Source organism: Mycteria americana, chromosome 2, assembly GCF_035582795.1.
Source record: "Mycteria americana isolate JAX WOST 10 ecotype Jacksonville Zoo and Gardens chromosome 2, USCA_MyAme_1.0, whole genome shotgun sequence".
NCBI classification, from domain to species: Eukaryota; Metazoa; Chordata; class Aves; order Ciconiiformes; family Ciconiidae; genus Mycteria; species Mycteria americana.
The window spans coordinates 129,264,620-129,282,374 of record NC_134366.1 but is presented as its reverse complement, the minus strand read 5'-3'; the positions used below and the strand labels follow the sequence as shown (position 1 = coordinate 129,282,374).

The window sequence follows — 17,755 nt, the reverse complement described above, 5'->3', positions numbered from 1 at the left end:
AGAGTTGACTGTGCACCAAACTCTAAATTTCTGTAGTGAAAGTATTGATCTGATGCTGAGCTGTGAATATTTATCTTCAATCCTGGTTTCTCTTTCAGCAGCTCATCATCGACTGTGATGACTAGAGTCACTTGTGGACCTCTCCATGGAGAGAAGGCAAATGACATTTGTATTTTAAACCAACAAAGAACAGCTTTCAATAGGTGGAAAGCTGAAGATGGGCAGGCCTATGAATTACTACTGTAAGTGATTCTGTTTAAGGAGAAGAGTTTGTTTGCATAACGCTGATTTGCAGTGTTGATGTCCACATGAACACAGCATGGTAAGTAGATGTTCTTGTTCTGAATGTGACTCCTTGCGCCTTTTCACACCCAGGCAACACAGTGGGAAATGCCAGGGAGTCTGGCTTCAGTCACTGGCTCAGATATCAAGTTAAGCTTGAAAGGTCAAGTTCTGGGAATCCACATTTCAGAAGCTTTATATGTAAATGTAGGCAGAAGTCTTAAAGTCAAGCATCTACTGGAAGATGCTTAGATTACAGGTGCTTCTTCTATAATCAGCAAAGACAGAGACCTCCACAGGCATCTTCCATGGAAGGATCTCTCACTTGCACACTGTTGACTGTAGAAGGGCTTCAGAAAACTAAGATAGCTAGACACATAACTTCTTTTAGATGCCAAAAATAAACGGCAACAGCTTTTTGGTCTTTGCCAAAGATTAAGCTCTTCACACAGACATAGCTTTTGAGACCTACTGGTGCAACAGCATTTTCAAATGTAAATGTTTCTGAACATTCCCGCTGTAGAGAGATTACATAAAGGCTTCCTGAAATGTAGCTTATTTAGAAGTGAGATGCATACCTGAGCTAATGTTCCTGCAAAAAAAACCAGCTAAGCTTCTTCTCACATAACTTTTGAAACACCTCAAACCAGAATGAAGTTATTTTTCCCTTCAAGAAGTTGGCAGGGTAGTGAAAAGACTTGTGTAGAGGAGGTGAGAAATACCATTTCTAAATGCTGAGAAAACCAAGCAAACTGTCCACAGTGACAACTCATATTCAGTGACTGTGGATTATTTATTATGCTAGTCTGAACTGCTACTCTAAACCAATGATACAGGCAGAGCTGTGACTGAAGATGGGAGAACATGCAAATATTGTTCATAAATGCTTCCCTAAATTTTTTATTTAAATTGGAACTCACGTTTGTGCAGTTACAGAGTCCACTCACAAATAGTCAAGTAGTTGGGTGCATTCTCCTGAGCATTCAGAGATAGCGAAGTATGGCCCTGTAAGAGGACCATTGCAAACCCTCTGAACGGTTTAATATACACAGACCCCTCATAAAAGCTTTTTTCAGGAAGCACCTTATAAATTCAAATAAACACACAGAGCATGAGATAACCAGACTGGTTAGCTTCACTTGACAGTGCCCAGTGGCCGTTACTCTGAAGATTACTACTTTGGGCATTAAACTATTGGATTTCTGGACTTGTGCCAGCCAGAGTCCAAATTCCCTGGGCAAAGAGGCACAACACAGTCTCAGCAGGACACCACAGTCCATCCCAGGTGGTCTGAGAGCTACTCAGTAGGTCCAGCAGGTCCCAGAGATAAGTCTGGCACCTACCCCAATTTGTATGTTTTGAAAGGTGCGTAAATGCTATAAGCCATTTCATTGCAAGGAGTTCTGCTAATGAGTCTTCACGATGAGGGTGGTGAGGCACTGGAACAGGTTGCACAGAGAAGTTGTGGATGCCCCATCCCTGGAAGGTCAGGTTGGATGGGGCTTTGAGCAACCTGGTCTAGTGGAAGCTGTCCCTGCCCATGGCAGGGGGGGTGGAACTAAATGATCTTTAAGGTGCCTTCCTACCCAAACCATTCTATGATTCCATGATTCTATGATAATTAATAACAGATGTTCTTCTGCTACGTTTTCCATGTAGAAGCTCAATCAAGTCACCTCAGGCTGTTTTTCTTTTCTGTTCTTTGCCACCCTAAAGATAGGAGAGCAAACACAGCAAATACACTTCACCAAAATGGAGAGCATCTTAAATGAAAAGCATGTAATGGTGGGAGCTGCTGCATCACAGGAAAAGGCAGACTAAAGAGACACAGGGAGACAGGTTATAACTATGACCACTGAACATCAGATGTAGCAAGTACACTTACTAAAAAAGGTGATAGTGAACCATGGATTGCAGGGAACCTAACTGGTGAAATTTAGATAAAGCTTTTTCTCCACAGGAATTTATTGATTATGAGGTCTGAGCAAAAGGAATCACCTGGGAGATTTTTCCCACATGTTTAATGAGATATTAACTGCAAGATTTTGTTAAAAATATGTGAAGAAGAAAAAAGTGGTGCTTTGTTCACTCTAAATTGTAACACCTATATAAATATTAAGATGCTAGAACAATCTGCTCCAACACTTCCATCTGTATTAGTATAACTGTTGCACTGGACTGCTCTTTTGCTGAAGAACACTACAGTATGTCTACAACCATTTGCATATCTTCTACTGCCAGATCTTGTAATGATACAAGACTCCAGTTCAAGGAGTAAGTTTGTGGGAACATTCTGAAGTACATAGTGTCATAAGGGCAAGCATGGTATGAATGTAATTTTTTTTTTTTTTAATTTATATTAACCTCAGATGTTAATTGTAATCCATTACTTACTTTCTGATTTAACTGCAAGTATAGTGGTCTGGAAACTACTGACAAATACTGACTGTATAATAAATAGCACTATGCTGTTCTTGTACCTTTTGCATAGAACAAATTGACATCGATGGAGTTCTACCTAAGAGCTGCTATGACATCATGGGCTGCACAGTGAAGCCCTAAGACGAACCACTAATGTCTGTAAACCATTATAATAGTAATACTTCGTCTAAATCATAGAGCCTAAAAGGTCTAATGTTCATCGGTCTGCCAGAGGACCGCCTGTGTTCTGAAACTTCACAACAATTCAAAGGAGAGCAAATAATAGTGATTAATGAGCAAATAACAATGTAGTTACTGCAGTGGAGTTCATCTCTGAAACAAAGCAGAATTTAGCAGCTAAATAAAGTGGAAGCTATTAACTGCATCTTTATTACTATGCAAAGGCAAGTAGCAACTGTATAATTTAAATAGGTCCATTATGTAACATTTTTTCTAATTCATTCCTGATCTGCTAAACTAATCTCTATTTTTCAGGGGGTTTGAAAATGAATTAAATGGATGAAAAATGCAGCTGAAAGCCAGGATTATTTAAGGAATGGAGAACAATAGGAAAGCATGACAAGGAAAGATCAGCCATTTGACAATGAAGCAACATCCTGAGCCTGAAGCACAATACTATTGAGTAAGCATCTGAGAAAATGTTTTATTTCTTCACCCAGGATGCATTCTCTTTCCTCTTTCTCCTCCCCTCCTAGCAGTGGAGCTTGACTTGGTGTTAACCTAGAGAAGTCTAACTTGGGATTTCCTAGACTGGACTAAGAACTCCATTTGTTACATAGCTCTGTAATTCCACATCCTACATTTATAGTGTATACTGGAAGTCCCAGTTTCATCTCACCTAGATATGGGCACTGAATGGAGGCAGCTACCCATGGGCTGTAGGACCCCTAAATGCCCTTTACAGTCAATGGAGAGAAAGAGAGACACTCCAGCAGCCAACAATTCAAAGAACCAAAATATCGTTCACCTTCTGGAGATCTCTCATCCTCTGCTGATTGTAAAGGAAACCTAAAATAGGTACGCTCTTAACACAGGTGGCTAAAGTTAGGTGGGATGATTCCCATCCAACTTTGCATGTTCTTGTGCATTTACACAGCATCTCGTGCATCTCCTCCCTATCAGAAGTGAAGGTTCAAAATGTTCTCTCCACAACGTCTATTATATGGGTTTCAAAAGCTGTTCCTACCACAGTTGTCCAGGCAGCTTGAGCAAGGATATTTGTCTGGTTACAAGGCTAGCTTCCTTCAAATAATGTCTCGTTAAATAGTCACCAGAGAAGAAATCTTTATCCAATAATGATGCTGCAATCATGCAAGATTTTTATTTTTCAATGACACCATGGTGCCTATCAGGATATAAGGAATTTTCACCTTATTTTTTGATTGCATGCACTAAGCCATTGCAAGACATAAGAATGGCGCAGCACTGTCAGTTAATTTAGTGCAGCATTTCAATAATGAAAGTCAGGGACTTTTGAAGATTTGGAAAATATATTGAAAGGCTACATATTTAAAACTAACACCTTTTCATTTAGGCATGTAAAACTAGTGTTACCCTTTTATCTAATTTCCTGCCCCTTTTACTAGCGATTCAGTTACAGCTCTTTTCTGTTAGGAACTGGCAGTTCAGTAGTTCAGTGGACCAAAAAGTAATGTAATATTTTGCAAGTTTTGTTGGAAAAGTAATATAGTAGTGCTATTACTAATGAGGAACATACTCCTACTACGACTGGGCTTTACTTTAAAAAATTAATGAAAAATAGCAAGTACAGCTCTGCCCACTGTTGCACTTGTACAATCCTTTGCGATTAACAAGAGCTGTACATGCTTACCTAAAGATACATCTGAGTCCTGTGGTTGCACTGAATCTACTAAAAAGCACCAAGTTTGTTCAGATTCACTTACAGGAATAATTCAGACTCACATATTTCAGGCATGCTCTGCATAAGAGGTCCATTATATTTTCTTAGTTGGTACACAACAGCATTAGAGATGGTCCAGCTTGGAGCCCCAGCCAAAATGCATCTTCATTTTATAGAGGTTCAAAACACAAACCTGTTCCCGAACTAATTAGATTCTCCCTCACAAAAACAGAGCTTCTAAGTCTCATTTCTTCCTTCAGAAAAATCTGGGAAGGGGATAGTTCTTTAGAAAATTGCAATTCTTATTTGTGTAGCTCCATTTAAACTTTATAGAGAAGAAAGTCTGGCCTGATGCAATTATTAAATCATCATTTGATGATCACTGAAATTCATTGGAATCTTACTTTAATCTTGCTCATTTAAAAGCCCTTGGGTTTTATTTGTTGTGTATCAGGACACCTGACTTGACTGCAATGACTGTGATCAGAATTTCACCTGCCAGGTAATAATAAATTGTGCTTTTGCAACAATTTTGTGGTTAGTTTCCTTTCTCTCTCTCTCAACTTCATCTTTAAGCTCTTTTTTCACATCCACTATATTACTTAATGCCTGCATTTTTATTCTTGTGGTTTTCTTTCTACTTTTTTCCTCTTTTTTCCTCTACTTCATTCTTTTGCTGTTCTTCATTTTTGCTTAGTCTAACATTTATTGTGGTTTATTTTTAGGATACATGTATATTTGGGGTGGAATTATAAACTGAACATTTATATACTGAGTATATGTTTTTGTTGGAGAAATATATAATTGACGACTGTCCTTATTCTTCTGAGAAATGCCAATAACAAAAGGCAGGCTCCGGTTCAATGAGTCCTCTACCGCTTTAACAAAACAAAACACTGAAAGCAGGCAAAGGAAGTACAATAGGATAATTTTTTAAAGTACAACAGTTTATCCTGGGGTCAAAAATATTGCAAATGTTGGTGTTCGACTGTTTCGCATCTGTCATAATCTTATGCTGAAATACGATTTAAATGTCAATAACATATTTTGCAAAAAACATGGTACAGATATACTGTAAATAATCGCATTGAGAGGAAATAACACACTTGAATCTGGAAATTCCTTTTTAACTTCTAGGCATATTTCTCAGTTTATTTAGATGTTAAAGAGATCTATTGCCCTTTAAAGTACAGTATCAATAGCTGGGTTAGTTTAACTGCCCTTTTCCCACACACATATGTTTTTGCAGACTAACACCTACTGATACACTTTTCAAACCCTTATATCTCCTCTGATTCCTAAAGGCTCTTCTGTCTTCATTTCTGGATGATGGTCACAGAGCACGAAGCCTACTGGAATAAACACAGTTTGTGAATGCAAGTTCCACAGGTTTCACTGCTGCTTGAGCATGCATGTAGGTCCCAAAGTGGCGTTTGCTTAAAAAAAACCCGATTGTATTAGCGCCTCTAAAAATTGCTTATTATTTGCCATGGCCAATTCTCTTTAAAATCTAATATAACTGGATAGGATTCAAAAGAAGCGTTACAGAGTGACTGAGTAAGGATAGGCATGGGCACATATTTAAAGTGAGGCACCCACGTGAGCCAAAGGGACATACCAACACACAGGCAGGCTCTGGTGACATTATTGGCACCACTCAGCTCTAGTAAATTTTTTACTTTTACCTCTGCTACATTGATCCACAATGTTTACTTTTTCACAACTGGTCTTTTTTGTTAGATGTAGAACATCTACTATGAAGTAGTATTTTCCAAAAGAGAGGACTGGGGAAAGGGGAGGTTGTTGAGTTTTTGAAGGGGGTTGTTTGTGTATTTGTTTTCTTACAACTGGCAAAACCCCAGCAGCTATTCTCCAGAAATTTCACAAGAAACATTCATATGGGCAGGAAATCTACTGGCAAGAAATGGCAGATGAAAGAGTTATGTACTGCTGAATGAGAGCTTTGCACCTGCACATTGCTTAAGTTGGAGAACACGCTATTAATATAATCACAATAGCATAACCAGCAGGATGCGTAGTCATCTACCAAGAAGATTTCATTTCGAGACTTCACGGACATTTTTGGCATTACTACAAAACAAGGAGTTGAATCAATTTCAAATGCGCACTAAATGAAAAGAGGAAAAAAAACCCAGTTAAACAATTACTATCAGGATATCACGTTAAAATTAAGACAAGAACTGTATAACTGAGCCCAGACCAATCTACTGGAGGTCCAAGGACACCAGTGGGATTATAGGCAGGGATGTCCAATAAGTAGGGTCAGAGGAACCCTGCTTCAGATTCATTCACTAGATTCTGTTTTATTTCTACTTTATTTTTGGAGAAACCATTTTTTTTTTCCCTCAGGGTCATTAAACTTAGACTGGAATAGAGCTGTTCAAAAAACTCCTATGGAACATTTTTTGGGGTCAGGATTTGGTAATTCATTGAAATCAAAATATTTCCAATGCATATCAAAACATATCAACAAAGTTTCAAAACAAGCGTTGTCCCAGTTTCGAAACCTGGAAGCCCTGAGGTCTCTAGTTCAAAGGTAGACTACTTGGTGGGCCTTCCTGCAATGACAGACCATCAATCCTCTGGCCTGGCAGTCAGAGAGTTGAGCAATGGTCTGCCAGCCAGGCAGGACTCCTCCAGAGCCCTGCAGGCTTCCAGAAAAACTTAGCCAAAATCCAACTGTCCCTGCAAAAAGTTTAGATTTCAGTCAACTGCCAAGGTCTCTCTGAAGTTTGCCAAACAGCTTTACTTTTGAGACTGGTTCCATCAGTTTTTCTGTAGAAATGTTGTTGTTTTCCAAATAAATCATTTCACCCCAAACAAGCCATTTTATCTACCTCAGTAATCACCTAGATCATGCAAAATGGTGTACCATCCCTGGACCCATAATGCTGCTTCAGGTTTCAGGTGCAGAAAGGTTATGTGCAGTTCAGTCTTTCCAAGCTGACCACCACCTCTGCCACACAATCAGTCCCCTCCTTACTGTGTTTCACCTCAAGTGGTTTTAAGCAGCCATAGGTAGGTAATGCCCAGTGCTTCCCTGGGTGAGAAGGCTAGGACCTGGCAAAGGTGGTTCATGAGGAATTTTGGCCCTTTCCTACTGGGATCTGAACTGCCAGGGAAGTAAGGGAAAACATAATTGTGAGGAAATTACTAAAATCAACTAAACCAGTACCCGTTAAAAACAGTAATACAGAAGTATGCAACCTATATTGCTACCTCTCGTACTATGGCACATCAACACAGAACATACAACAGCAATCCTAAGAGCCCCGTGGGGGATGCACTGCTGAAACTTTGCACAGCCATGGTACAAGAGCTGCTGCCCCGCCTCACTTGCTGCCCAGGCCAAATTTTCCTATGTGATAGATAGGCCAGCCTCCATCGAGAGTCATGGGAGCCACCTACTCATCTGGAAGATCACAATTTCATCCACCAAAAGGCTAAAATACCAAGCGTGGCTTGTGAACTGAAGGGAGACAATGAACCAACATCCCTAGAAAACTGTACGTTGATCAAAGATTTTCTACTCCTATAGACAAAAATCTTTTGGGGGCTGACCCGCAGTGGTTTATTCATAGATTTACTGAGGAAGATTGTTCAACAGTCTCCATAGTGGGTAAACCACTGCTTTCATCTGAATGAGATTTTACTACGGTCTTTAAAGACAGCTAAATCAACATAGCATGCATCAGTATGTTATCAGCAGCAATGCCTTCTGAGGTTTGTTTTCTCTCCTTTATTCACTGTAAAATCTATTGAGTTGCAAGGAATACTGAGTGGGAAAAGCCATTTTAAATTGCAAGTTTATCATTCTAATGTCATTTGAAAAACTAACCTACAAACTTTATCATTTTGCTATTGAAAAAAAAGAAATAAAAACTATATGAAACTTGTAAAGAATCACAGAGTACTTGTCCAGATTGCTGACTGTCAGTAAATGCCTCAAAAATCTCTCCCACTTCTTTCCAGAGACTAAAATTCAGCAGTCCAGTGAACTGGACTATAAAATCAGCATATCTGCCCCAAAAGAAGCACGCTTTTTCTTTGCAGTAACGTAGCTAAAATGCATTTGCGGGACAGCAGGCTGGCACTGGGCCGTGAAAGGTATTCGCCATTTTGTAAAACAAAGCAGCCATCCATAATCTTTTTCGTTTCCAGATAATAAAAGGAAAGTCTCATTTTGCGACTATAAAAAAAAAGTTAAAGCAGTACAGCTGTAAGCAGAAATCCAGTCCACTTGTGGTTTAAAGAGCTCCACGCCTACTGTACATAAAATAATACGCTGGTATCATTAGCATAGACAACAGCTTGTTTTCAATTTGGCTGCAGATAATGAAATTATCCCCCAAATTACCATAAAGTGGAACAAATAAACACAAAAGCAAACTCTTGCTTTTTTTTCCCCCTTCAGCAGCGCTGGCTTTCAGCTATTTAGAATAAAAGCAAAGCTTCTGTTTTTCCAGAGCTCCAGTTTGACCTCAAGCAGATAAAGAACATGAAATGACAAACACGCAGCAAAGAGTTACTGTGTCCTTCCCCCCTGGCCTCTGTTTACATTAGGAAATGTACCCGGGGAGGAGGGAAGGGGAGGCAGGAGGGCTGCCTTTCAGCGCCGCGCTCAGCTCCGCTGGCTCCGGCTGGAGCTGGCCCCTGTTTCTGAGTAAGCTTACTCCACTCCAGATGTGCCTCGGCTCCAGCGTGGCTGCCATGTACAGTAAATCGGCATCTGAGGGCTCGTCAATCTGTGGGGTAGAGCAATTGCGGTCTCGCCAGGCCGCCCCACTGGCACAAACAGAAATTTGCGCCGCTGAACTGGAAAAGGAGGAGGAGGAGGAGGAGGAGGAGGAGGGAAAGGGGCAACGGGGAGGGAAGGAGGCAAATAACGGGAGAGCAGTGTGTGAAAGGTGAGGGGCTGGAAGGTGTCTGATCCCGGGAGGAGAAGGGGAAGAAATAAACACTAACAGCCAACGGGGGAAATGTTCTTAATGCATTTGTAAATTTACTTGTAAATGTTTTACACTTAGAGAGAAAGGGGAATGCTGCGTATCATTTGGCAATGTTGGCTGTCTATAGGTCCCTGTGGATATACTGGTTTAGTACGACTTGTAACCAGGGCAAGAGAAACGTAAAATAGCTGGGAAAACACAGCCAATTAGTCATTACATGTAGATTGTAAAAACAAGAGAGGAGAGAGAGAGAGAGAGAAATAAATACCCTTAGCAAATTGAGTCACTCTTGTTTATGTCCCTGCAACATGACGACGAAAAAGCGGAGGCAACGATGCCCTCTAATCAAAGTGCAACCTGCAAACCAGTCAGTGCTCTCATTCAAAATCCTCCAGGATTTCCTGACGCTCGCAAGATTTACCTGTTTGCTGTCATTGTAAAATACAAATTGTTTCGCTAATCAGGCAGTTTGCTTTGGACCTGACCCCAGTTGTACAAACTCCAAGTTGGACGTTCATTTCTGATCTCCTGCCGCCTACACAGCCGTTGCTAACTGAGTTTTAATAGGATGAGAAAACGAGCTTTTCTTTTATAGCGGGTTCAAATGAGCTACCCAGCTTCAAGCTGACTATAGCTGTGTTTTCCTAATCACCATTTTTTTATAGCAATTCGGAGGACCAAAATGCTTGCTCCCCCTCCCTTCTCTTCCAACAGCGCCAAGTCTAAGAATGTAAATAAGTGCTAAATTGAAACACAGAACAAAAATGGGTCAGATTTAGTGTAATTGAGTCATAGTTAAATTTAGGCTGCTTTTATTTGCGAATGTGCACTTTAAGAGCAGCTCTATACAGCATCTCTGGGTAGAATGAGATGCCTCATTTATTTATTACTTTTATTGTGGTTGTGCCTGAAATTCTCAACAAAGGCTCCCAGTCCCATTGTGCCGTGCACTGTAGAAGGTGAGCTATGCATTTTAAAGACTCTCCTTTGCCCGAGAGGCTATCCTCTGGGTACCATCTGGGTTAAATGGCAGCACCTTAAATGGACAGAAATAGTCAGCTGTTCCAATTTTCAAAACTTGTGAATCAAAGCTGAAAAAATCATGAGGCTGCAGGAAAAAAGTCGTAAGTTTTTCCAAAGGGTATATGCAGCATCCTTTCTTGTCTCCTAATTTGTGAGTTTTCAAATCTTCCCAACGCACTGCAAGAGTATGAAAGCTACGTTTTTGAAAGGAATGCTCAGATTCTTGCAGTATCCTTTGATTTAAGGAATGAAGGCTTAAAAACATCAAATATCATTAGATTTGAAATAAAGCCATAAGACTTGGCAATACAACTAACATTTGTATATGGGACTTGATTTTCCTTAACAACCCATTGACAGGATACTAAGCTCTCTTCCCCCTAGGTTAAATCAATCCTGCAAGGTACAAAGTGCTCCAATTCTGATTGTGAAGAACATATGTAATCATATATGATTAAACAATTAAAGTAAATGTGATTATTCTTATGCATAAATTTCATACTGGGTTTTCAAACACTGGAGGCACTGAGATCATTACCTTAATGCAGGGCAATAGAGAAGCTCAACAAGCCCCCAGCAAGCAAGCAGGCATGCATCTGCCAAAGAGGACAAGTCCACACATAAAGAATATGTGTCACTTTACCAGCTCTTCTGTGTCGACCAGAAGGAGGCACGCTGCCTCCCACTTCTTCCTCTCATCTCAGTGTCCAGCCCATGCCCCAGCTAGCCCCCGCAGAGGGTTCTCGCCATTGCTTTATGCCTTGTACGGTCATTTACAGCTGGACAAAATGGACATAAAACAAGTGTATCGAATCAGCATGGCAAGATTAGGTCAAAGATTACCTCAAAAACTGACTGTTTAAAATTAGGCTGGCCAAAGCACCAATAAACGTACAACAGGGACTTCCCTTACACTGACAGAAATATGAACTGGGTGATCGAGCAGGTGTTTTCAATGGCCGGCATTTCCATGCAGAAAGGCAACACAGACAGGTCTTACAAGACAGTAGCTGAGTTTAGTGAGGAATGTGATTTTTTTCCCGCCCAATGTTGAATGAGTGGCCCAGGGGAAATGCAATACTTAGAGGACACCAAGAGCAGCACAGTTCTTAGCTCATCCACCACAATAATGGCACTAATTTGAGAATAAGTGAGCATAAAGCTGATAATAGTTGTCTGTAAAGAACCGTGTATGATGGTAAGATGATATCAGACAATGCTAAGTGACCATGGAGGAATGTATCTAGAGGCTAGGACACAAAATGAGTGAAGCATGAAGAGGGTGTTGAAAATGAATCACTGAGAGAGATGGGAACAGTAGAGCAAATAGGGCAGTCCCTCTTCAGAGCAGCCCTTCAGTATCATGCTCCTAACTCCCAGCAACAGTGCTCTTCCACTTTAGTTTTAGCCATGTTTTTACAATGTGAAGTCAAGTCCTTGTTTACATGTGTATCATAAGTACACCCACTTAACCTCAGGTTTATTATGCATATGGTCAGAAAGGACAATTTCCCTGACAAAAGTTTAAAAAAAGACAAAATCAACTGGATAATCTCACTAAAATATGATAATATCTTCTTTCTTTGCTGGCTCAACTAATGCAATGTGCCCTCTTGCAAGACAGCAGGTACTAACAACTCAAGAAAAATTGCCTGCAAAAGAAGTGATGCTTTGTATTTCCAACTATAACCACCTTTTAACCGTGCATTAGAATCTTGGATCTACTTTTTTCTTTGGTTTTTCTTCTATACACATTCCAAAGCACCTGACAACTGAAGGAAGGACAGTACTGTCCAGCCATTGTGTGGGCAGATGTTGTGTAAATTTCCACAAAAGATTCTGCCAAGCCCCCCTCTTACACAGACCTCTGACACCTGCATTATTTGGAAGGATTACTTTCTGTATCAGTGAGCTTCCCCCCGGGGACTGAGACAAGATGAGCAACCAAGACCCTGGCTCCAGAGCAATCCTGCAGAGCACAGAGGGATGCAATCATCCTTCCCTCCTTAAGGAAGGAACCTGGCTGCAGAGCAATCCTGCAGAGTAGATAGGGATGCAATAATCCTTCCCTGCTTAAGGAAGATGCAGCAGTCCCACGTTCCAGGGAAGACAAAGGTGGCTCACTTTACACATCTCCTAAAAAAGTGGACATTAACGAAAGTTTGTTAAGTATCCTGTCTACAGTCATTTAAAAATAAAATAAAATGTAAAAGGACTGCAAGAATAGGCTGTGTTGTAATTGAAATTCTTTATAACACGAACTGCAAACTTGGCATTTCTGTTCATAAAAGAACTATCAGTAAGTCCACCGGGCTTATATATGCCAAATGTTTAACATCCCAGTAGCATGCTTTTTATGATGCCTTTGACACCTGCAGAGAAATTACATCAAATCTGTAGCAGCCGTATTAGGTAATGCACCAGAGTTCAATGTTCAAAACATCCTGTTCTTTACATAGCCTCTTGTCTTACACAAAAGCAGTTAAAAATAATAGAGCTTGTTCGCGCGCCAGATTTACAAGCTTGTGTCCATAGACTTTGTAAGGCTCATCTTGCAAGGTTGTTTTGTTTTACCTGTAGGCTGGGAAAGGGGAGGCAGGAGACAGCACAAGAGGGAGGAAAGCTTTGTGAATGGATGGTTTCAAGCTTTCAGGAAAAAATGAAATAACTTCAACCACTCTGCTTTTATGACAATTAATTTACTTTTCTGAAAAGTAAAATTAATAAGAAGTGAAATTTGTAAGAAGTGAGTAACAGAATAAGCATCCTGTAGCTAGACTGGAGATAGATTAAAGTCATGGAATATTTATATTTGTAGTTTGAGATCTGGAGGCTTGGATCAGCTAATTAGTAAGACAAATACCATTTGCAAAACTTGGATGTTGATCCTGATGCAGATTTTGAGCTCATCAATCTTTTGGAATGTTTAGAGGAGAGGAAGCTTGGCTCTCCTTTCAAATTTCACACTAGAAGGCTCTAGCTGGATTCAGTGCTGAAAGACAAAATAGAAGAAAAAAAAAAGGAAAAATGGCTCTATGTAGGCTTCTACGGGCTTGCTATGTAACATGTACATTGTAATAACATCAGTGTTGCTGTTACAAAACTACATGAGTAATAGGCCCTCTTCTTACTGGGATCTGGGGTTCCTGTTGTTGTTGAGGGAAATCTGAGCAGAACAATGCAATCCACCAGTGCCTTTACGTTCTTGTCACATTCATGAGTCCTATGACTGATCTCTTTGCAATCAAGATTCAAAGCTATAACTGATCACTTTATTCTTATTTCTTAAGCTGTTGAGAGCTTTGCTGTTATTCATTCTGTTTATGAAATGCCCATTTTCACTGGGAAGCAACATATTACTGATAGTGTGTTGGACTGGGAATAAAGGGACCTGGCTCAGCACATCAGTGAAGTCTGCTACCAACTCCTGGCCTTTGTCACAGATGCACTTCTTAGACACAGATTATATTTACAGTTATCAAGTCTAAAAACCGTAAAGACCTTCATTATTGCTTAATAAGGTGCTTTGACATCACAGATGAAAAGCACCAGGAAAAAATAACAGTAATTTGTACAAAAAATAACCAATGCTGCAGAAAGAAGCACCAGATCACAAACAAGCTGAATTTCACACTTCCATTGAAGAGTCTTCAGTTTATACCCGATCAGATTTGAGCGCAGCTATTTTGTCCAAACACCTACATACAGTCTATTTGTAATGTATCCCTCATAAAGCTCTTCCTCTTACTTCCTGTGAATAGGAATATTGCAAAACTGCACAGAGGAAGTGGAAGTTTAAAAGCTTTGCAGAGACCAGATGGAAAATGTGATAGGAAACTGAAAAACAAACATTTTGTGTTTTCATATATATTAATTACACTTAACAAAGGTTAACTTCCACTCATATCTTTCCCTCAATTTTTTTGCCCAGAACTTTTAATTCTTGCACTAACAGTTATACACTGTAAGGGCTTCTATCAATAACAATAGCAAGAGTCTGGTAAATGTTTTATTATCAAAGGCAGCAAAAAGTCTTATTTTATGTAGAGGAAATAAGCCAGAATCAATAAAGATATAACCTGTTGCTTTTATTAAATCACTGAAACAAGACTTCTCGATTAATTTTTACCAAAATGCAGTTCCCTTTACTAGGGTTCTCTGGGTGATTTTTACCAAGGTTTTCGCTGCAGGAAATAGTGGACAAACTCCAGATCTCTGAAAGAATGACAAAACGGTATGATATACAGGGTCTCCCACAAGAATACTAGGGACTTCATCTCTCATGGACCTGGGAAAGACCAAACAAAATTTACACACGGCCTGAACCCAGACTGGGGTCTGGCATTTGAATAATCCTGGAGTATTTTCAATCCATCTCATTCTATCTTAGTAGCTGCTTTATTTTTTAAAGGGGGCTAAGCTCAAAAGATCTTACTTAGGCCCCTGTTAAATCAGCTGATTTTTAAATTCTTAGCATCCACCAGCACACCTGAAAATCAGAATACTTATTTTGTTCTGTAAATTGTGAAATAAAATTTTGAACATTTTACGTCCGTAAAATCAAATTATTCTGAATGTTTTGTCTTTTGTAGTTGCTGGCCACTGAAGATTGATGTTGTCCTGTAACTCCTTGCTGATTAACACATTCCTCTGGATGCCTAATTTGTGAGAGATTTACACTGTGCAAACATTATTTACAGAGAGCACTCGATTCTCTCTAAATCAATTAGATATGCCTTTTCAGGCACATTTGCTGTTGGAGACTGCCAGAAGAGGGTTTTCTTTTTTACCTGCAATGGGGATTGCAGGTAAAAAGCCACAAAACCACATCACCTCTGAGAAGCCACAGGGCGACTTGGAAATAAAATGGTCCTGCCAGTGCAGCCTCCTGTATAATTGAAATGCAATTTAAGGACTCTTCAGAGGAATTTCTCCAACTCTGGAGGAGGCCGATCAGCAATCTGACCTCCAATAAAGACAACAGAAGGAAGCTCCCTTTGAAAGATAGAGGAAACTTTTTTCTTTGAAAAGCATTCTTAGGTGCCGTCTGCTGATACAGTGCAGACTTATCTCCTGAGGTCCAGACAAGCCTGTGTCACTGATTATGCCAATATACCTCATGCGGTTCTCACTGCCCTTATCTAAGAATGGGAAGAGTCAAGGAGAGCAAGTGAAAACCAAAACAGAACCCTAAGAACCCTACCTAATGGAGGAGTTTGTCATTAGAAGTGTTCTAAATGCATCCAGAGAAATCTCCCTGCATATATATATATATATATATGAAGTTTGGGAATTTTATTGTTTTGTTGTTCTCTGGAAACAATGAGATTGTCAACAAAAAAATAGCAAAATATGTCCATAAACCTGGTGGATACATGTACAAACATGCACACACAATTATGCATTGTGTGTGCAAAACGAGCATCGGTACCTAAAGGTATACATGAGTTCATGATGTTTAACAAAGGCAAATACTAAGTCCTGCATCTGGGATAGTCTAGAGGCCAACTGATTAGAAAGCAGCTTTGCAAAAAGGACCTGGGGCTACTGGAGGACAAACTGAACATGAGTCAGCAGTGTGTCTTTGCAGTGTTAAAAGCTAACCTCATACTGGGATGTTTTATTAAGAAAATAGCCAGCAAGTCAAGGAAGTTATTATTCCCCTCTATTCAGCACTTGTGAGACCACATCTGGAGCACTGCATCCAATTCTGGGACACTGACAAACTGGAGTAAGTAAAGCTGAGGGCCACCAAGGCGGACAAAGGGCTGGAGTACGTGACTTGAGAGGACAGCTGAGCGAGCTGGGTTGGTTTCGCCTGGAAAAGGGAGAGCTGAAGGAGAGGGTCTCACTACCATTGTCACCTACCTAATGGGTGGTCACAGACAGACGGTTCTTGGAAGTGCACATCAAAAGGTTAAGTGGCAATGGATGCATGTCACAGCAAGGTAAATTCCAACTACGTAAGGGGAAAAAGGGGGAAAAAAGGGGAAAAAATCACAACGAGATTGGCCAAAAACTGGAAAAGGCTGCCCAGAGAGGCTGTGGAATCTCCGTCCTTAGAGACATTCAATACTTGTTGGGAAAGATACGCTCCAACTCTGAAGTTAGCAAGGCTTTGAGCAGGCAATTGCACTAGAGGAGCTCCAAAGGTTGCCTCCAACCTAAATTATTCAATGAGTTTATATTAGTACGCAAAAGTTCATCTGTTTTCATGGCTAACTGGTCTTCCATCTCACATCAGAAACAGAGGAAGTGCATTCTCTGAGAGTTTAGAATTTGTGGGACAAAGTGACCCACTGCTGAGGCAGAGTAAGACTAAAGAAGACCTGGAGTCAAGCCAACCAGCATGCCTCAAGCAAACCAGAGCAGTGCAATAAACTAACCAAATCCATTCAAACATACAACAAAAATTCCCATGACTCAACCGCCTCCATAGCCTGTCAGCTCTACCTCCCGCCTCCACAGCCCTATCTAACACTAGAGCCCAAGCTGCTGGACACTTCGCTCCAAACATTGTGGTTATACAGGCCCCCTCCAAGCCTAAGGCCCAGATCCATGAATCCTGCCTTAATCCACTCCTGAGAATGTGTGTATTTTTTGGTCAGAATTTCGGTTTTCTATATTTGGAAAGTCTCACCCAGTCTTTAGCTGACTAAAGGAAGCCAAAGAAAATGCAAAATGTAGTGGTTACCAAAGCTAAAATCCTCCCTGAATATGACTGTTCCTTATGTCTTTTTGCACTGTATATGTGCTTACCAAACCTCTAGGAACTCAGTCTGCTCCTTATTTCATTTATAGGGAAGGGATGAGAAAGAGTTCGTTTCTACAGAATTCCCCAGATACAATCTACTGCAAAGTACATCATTAATAAAGGATTTTTCTATTTATTTGTTTCACCCAGAGCAGCTGGTCAGTCATATCTCTCTGGGGCATGTCAACTAATACATATTATTTCATAAGCTGAGAATTTTTGAATAATACTGTCTTGTCCCTTCCATTTGTATTACATTACATGGGAGTAAGGAAGCATGTTTTCATTATACTGTAGAAATTTAAGGGGAAAAAATATTTACAAAACATTAGAAAATGATTGAGCAGAACTGAGGATTATAAAAATGTCAATAGACCATTGTATAAGAGGTTATGTTTCATAATGGTAAAGGAGGAGGCTAAG

General features: G+C 40.1%; 1 long non-coding RNA gene across 1 annotated transcript; it reads right to left on the bottom strand.

Annotated features, from left to right (window-relative positions):
• Positions 1–4,237: 4,237 nt before the first annotated feature.
• LOC142406129 (uncharacterized) lies at positions 4,238–13,509 on the bottom strand. Its single transcript, XR_012774452.1, has 3 exons — positions 13,442–13,509; positions 11,222–11,357; positions 4,238–9,351 (listed from the first exon to the last, which is right to left on the bottom strand). It is a non-coding gene; the product is annotated as an uncharacterized LOC142406129 (long non-coding RNA).
• Between the last annotated feature and the right edge of the window lie 4,246 nt (positions 13,510–17,755).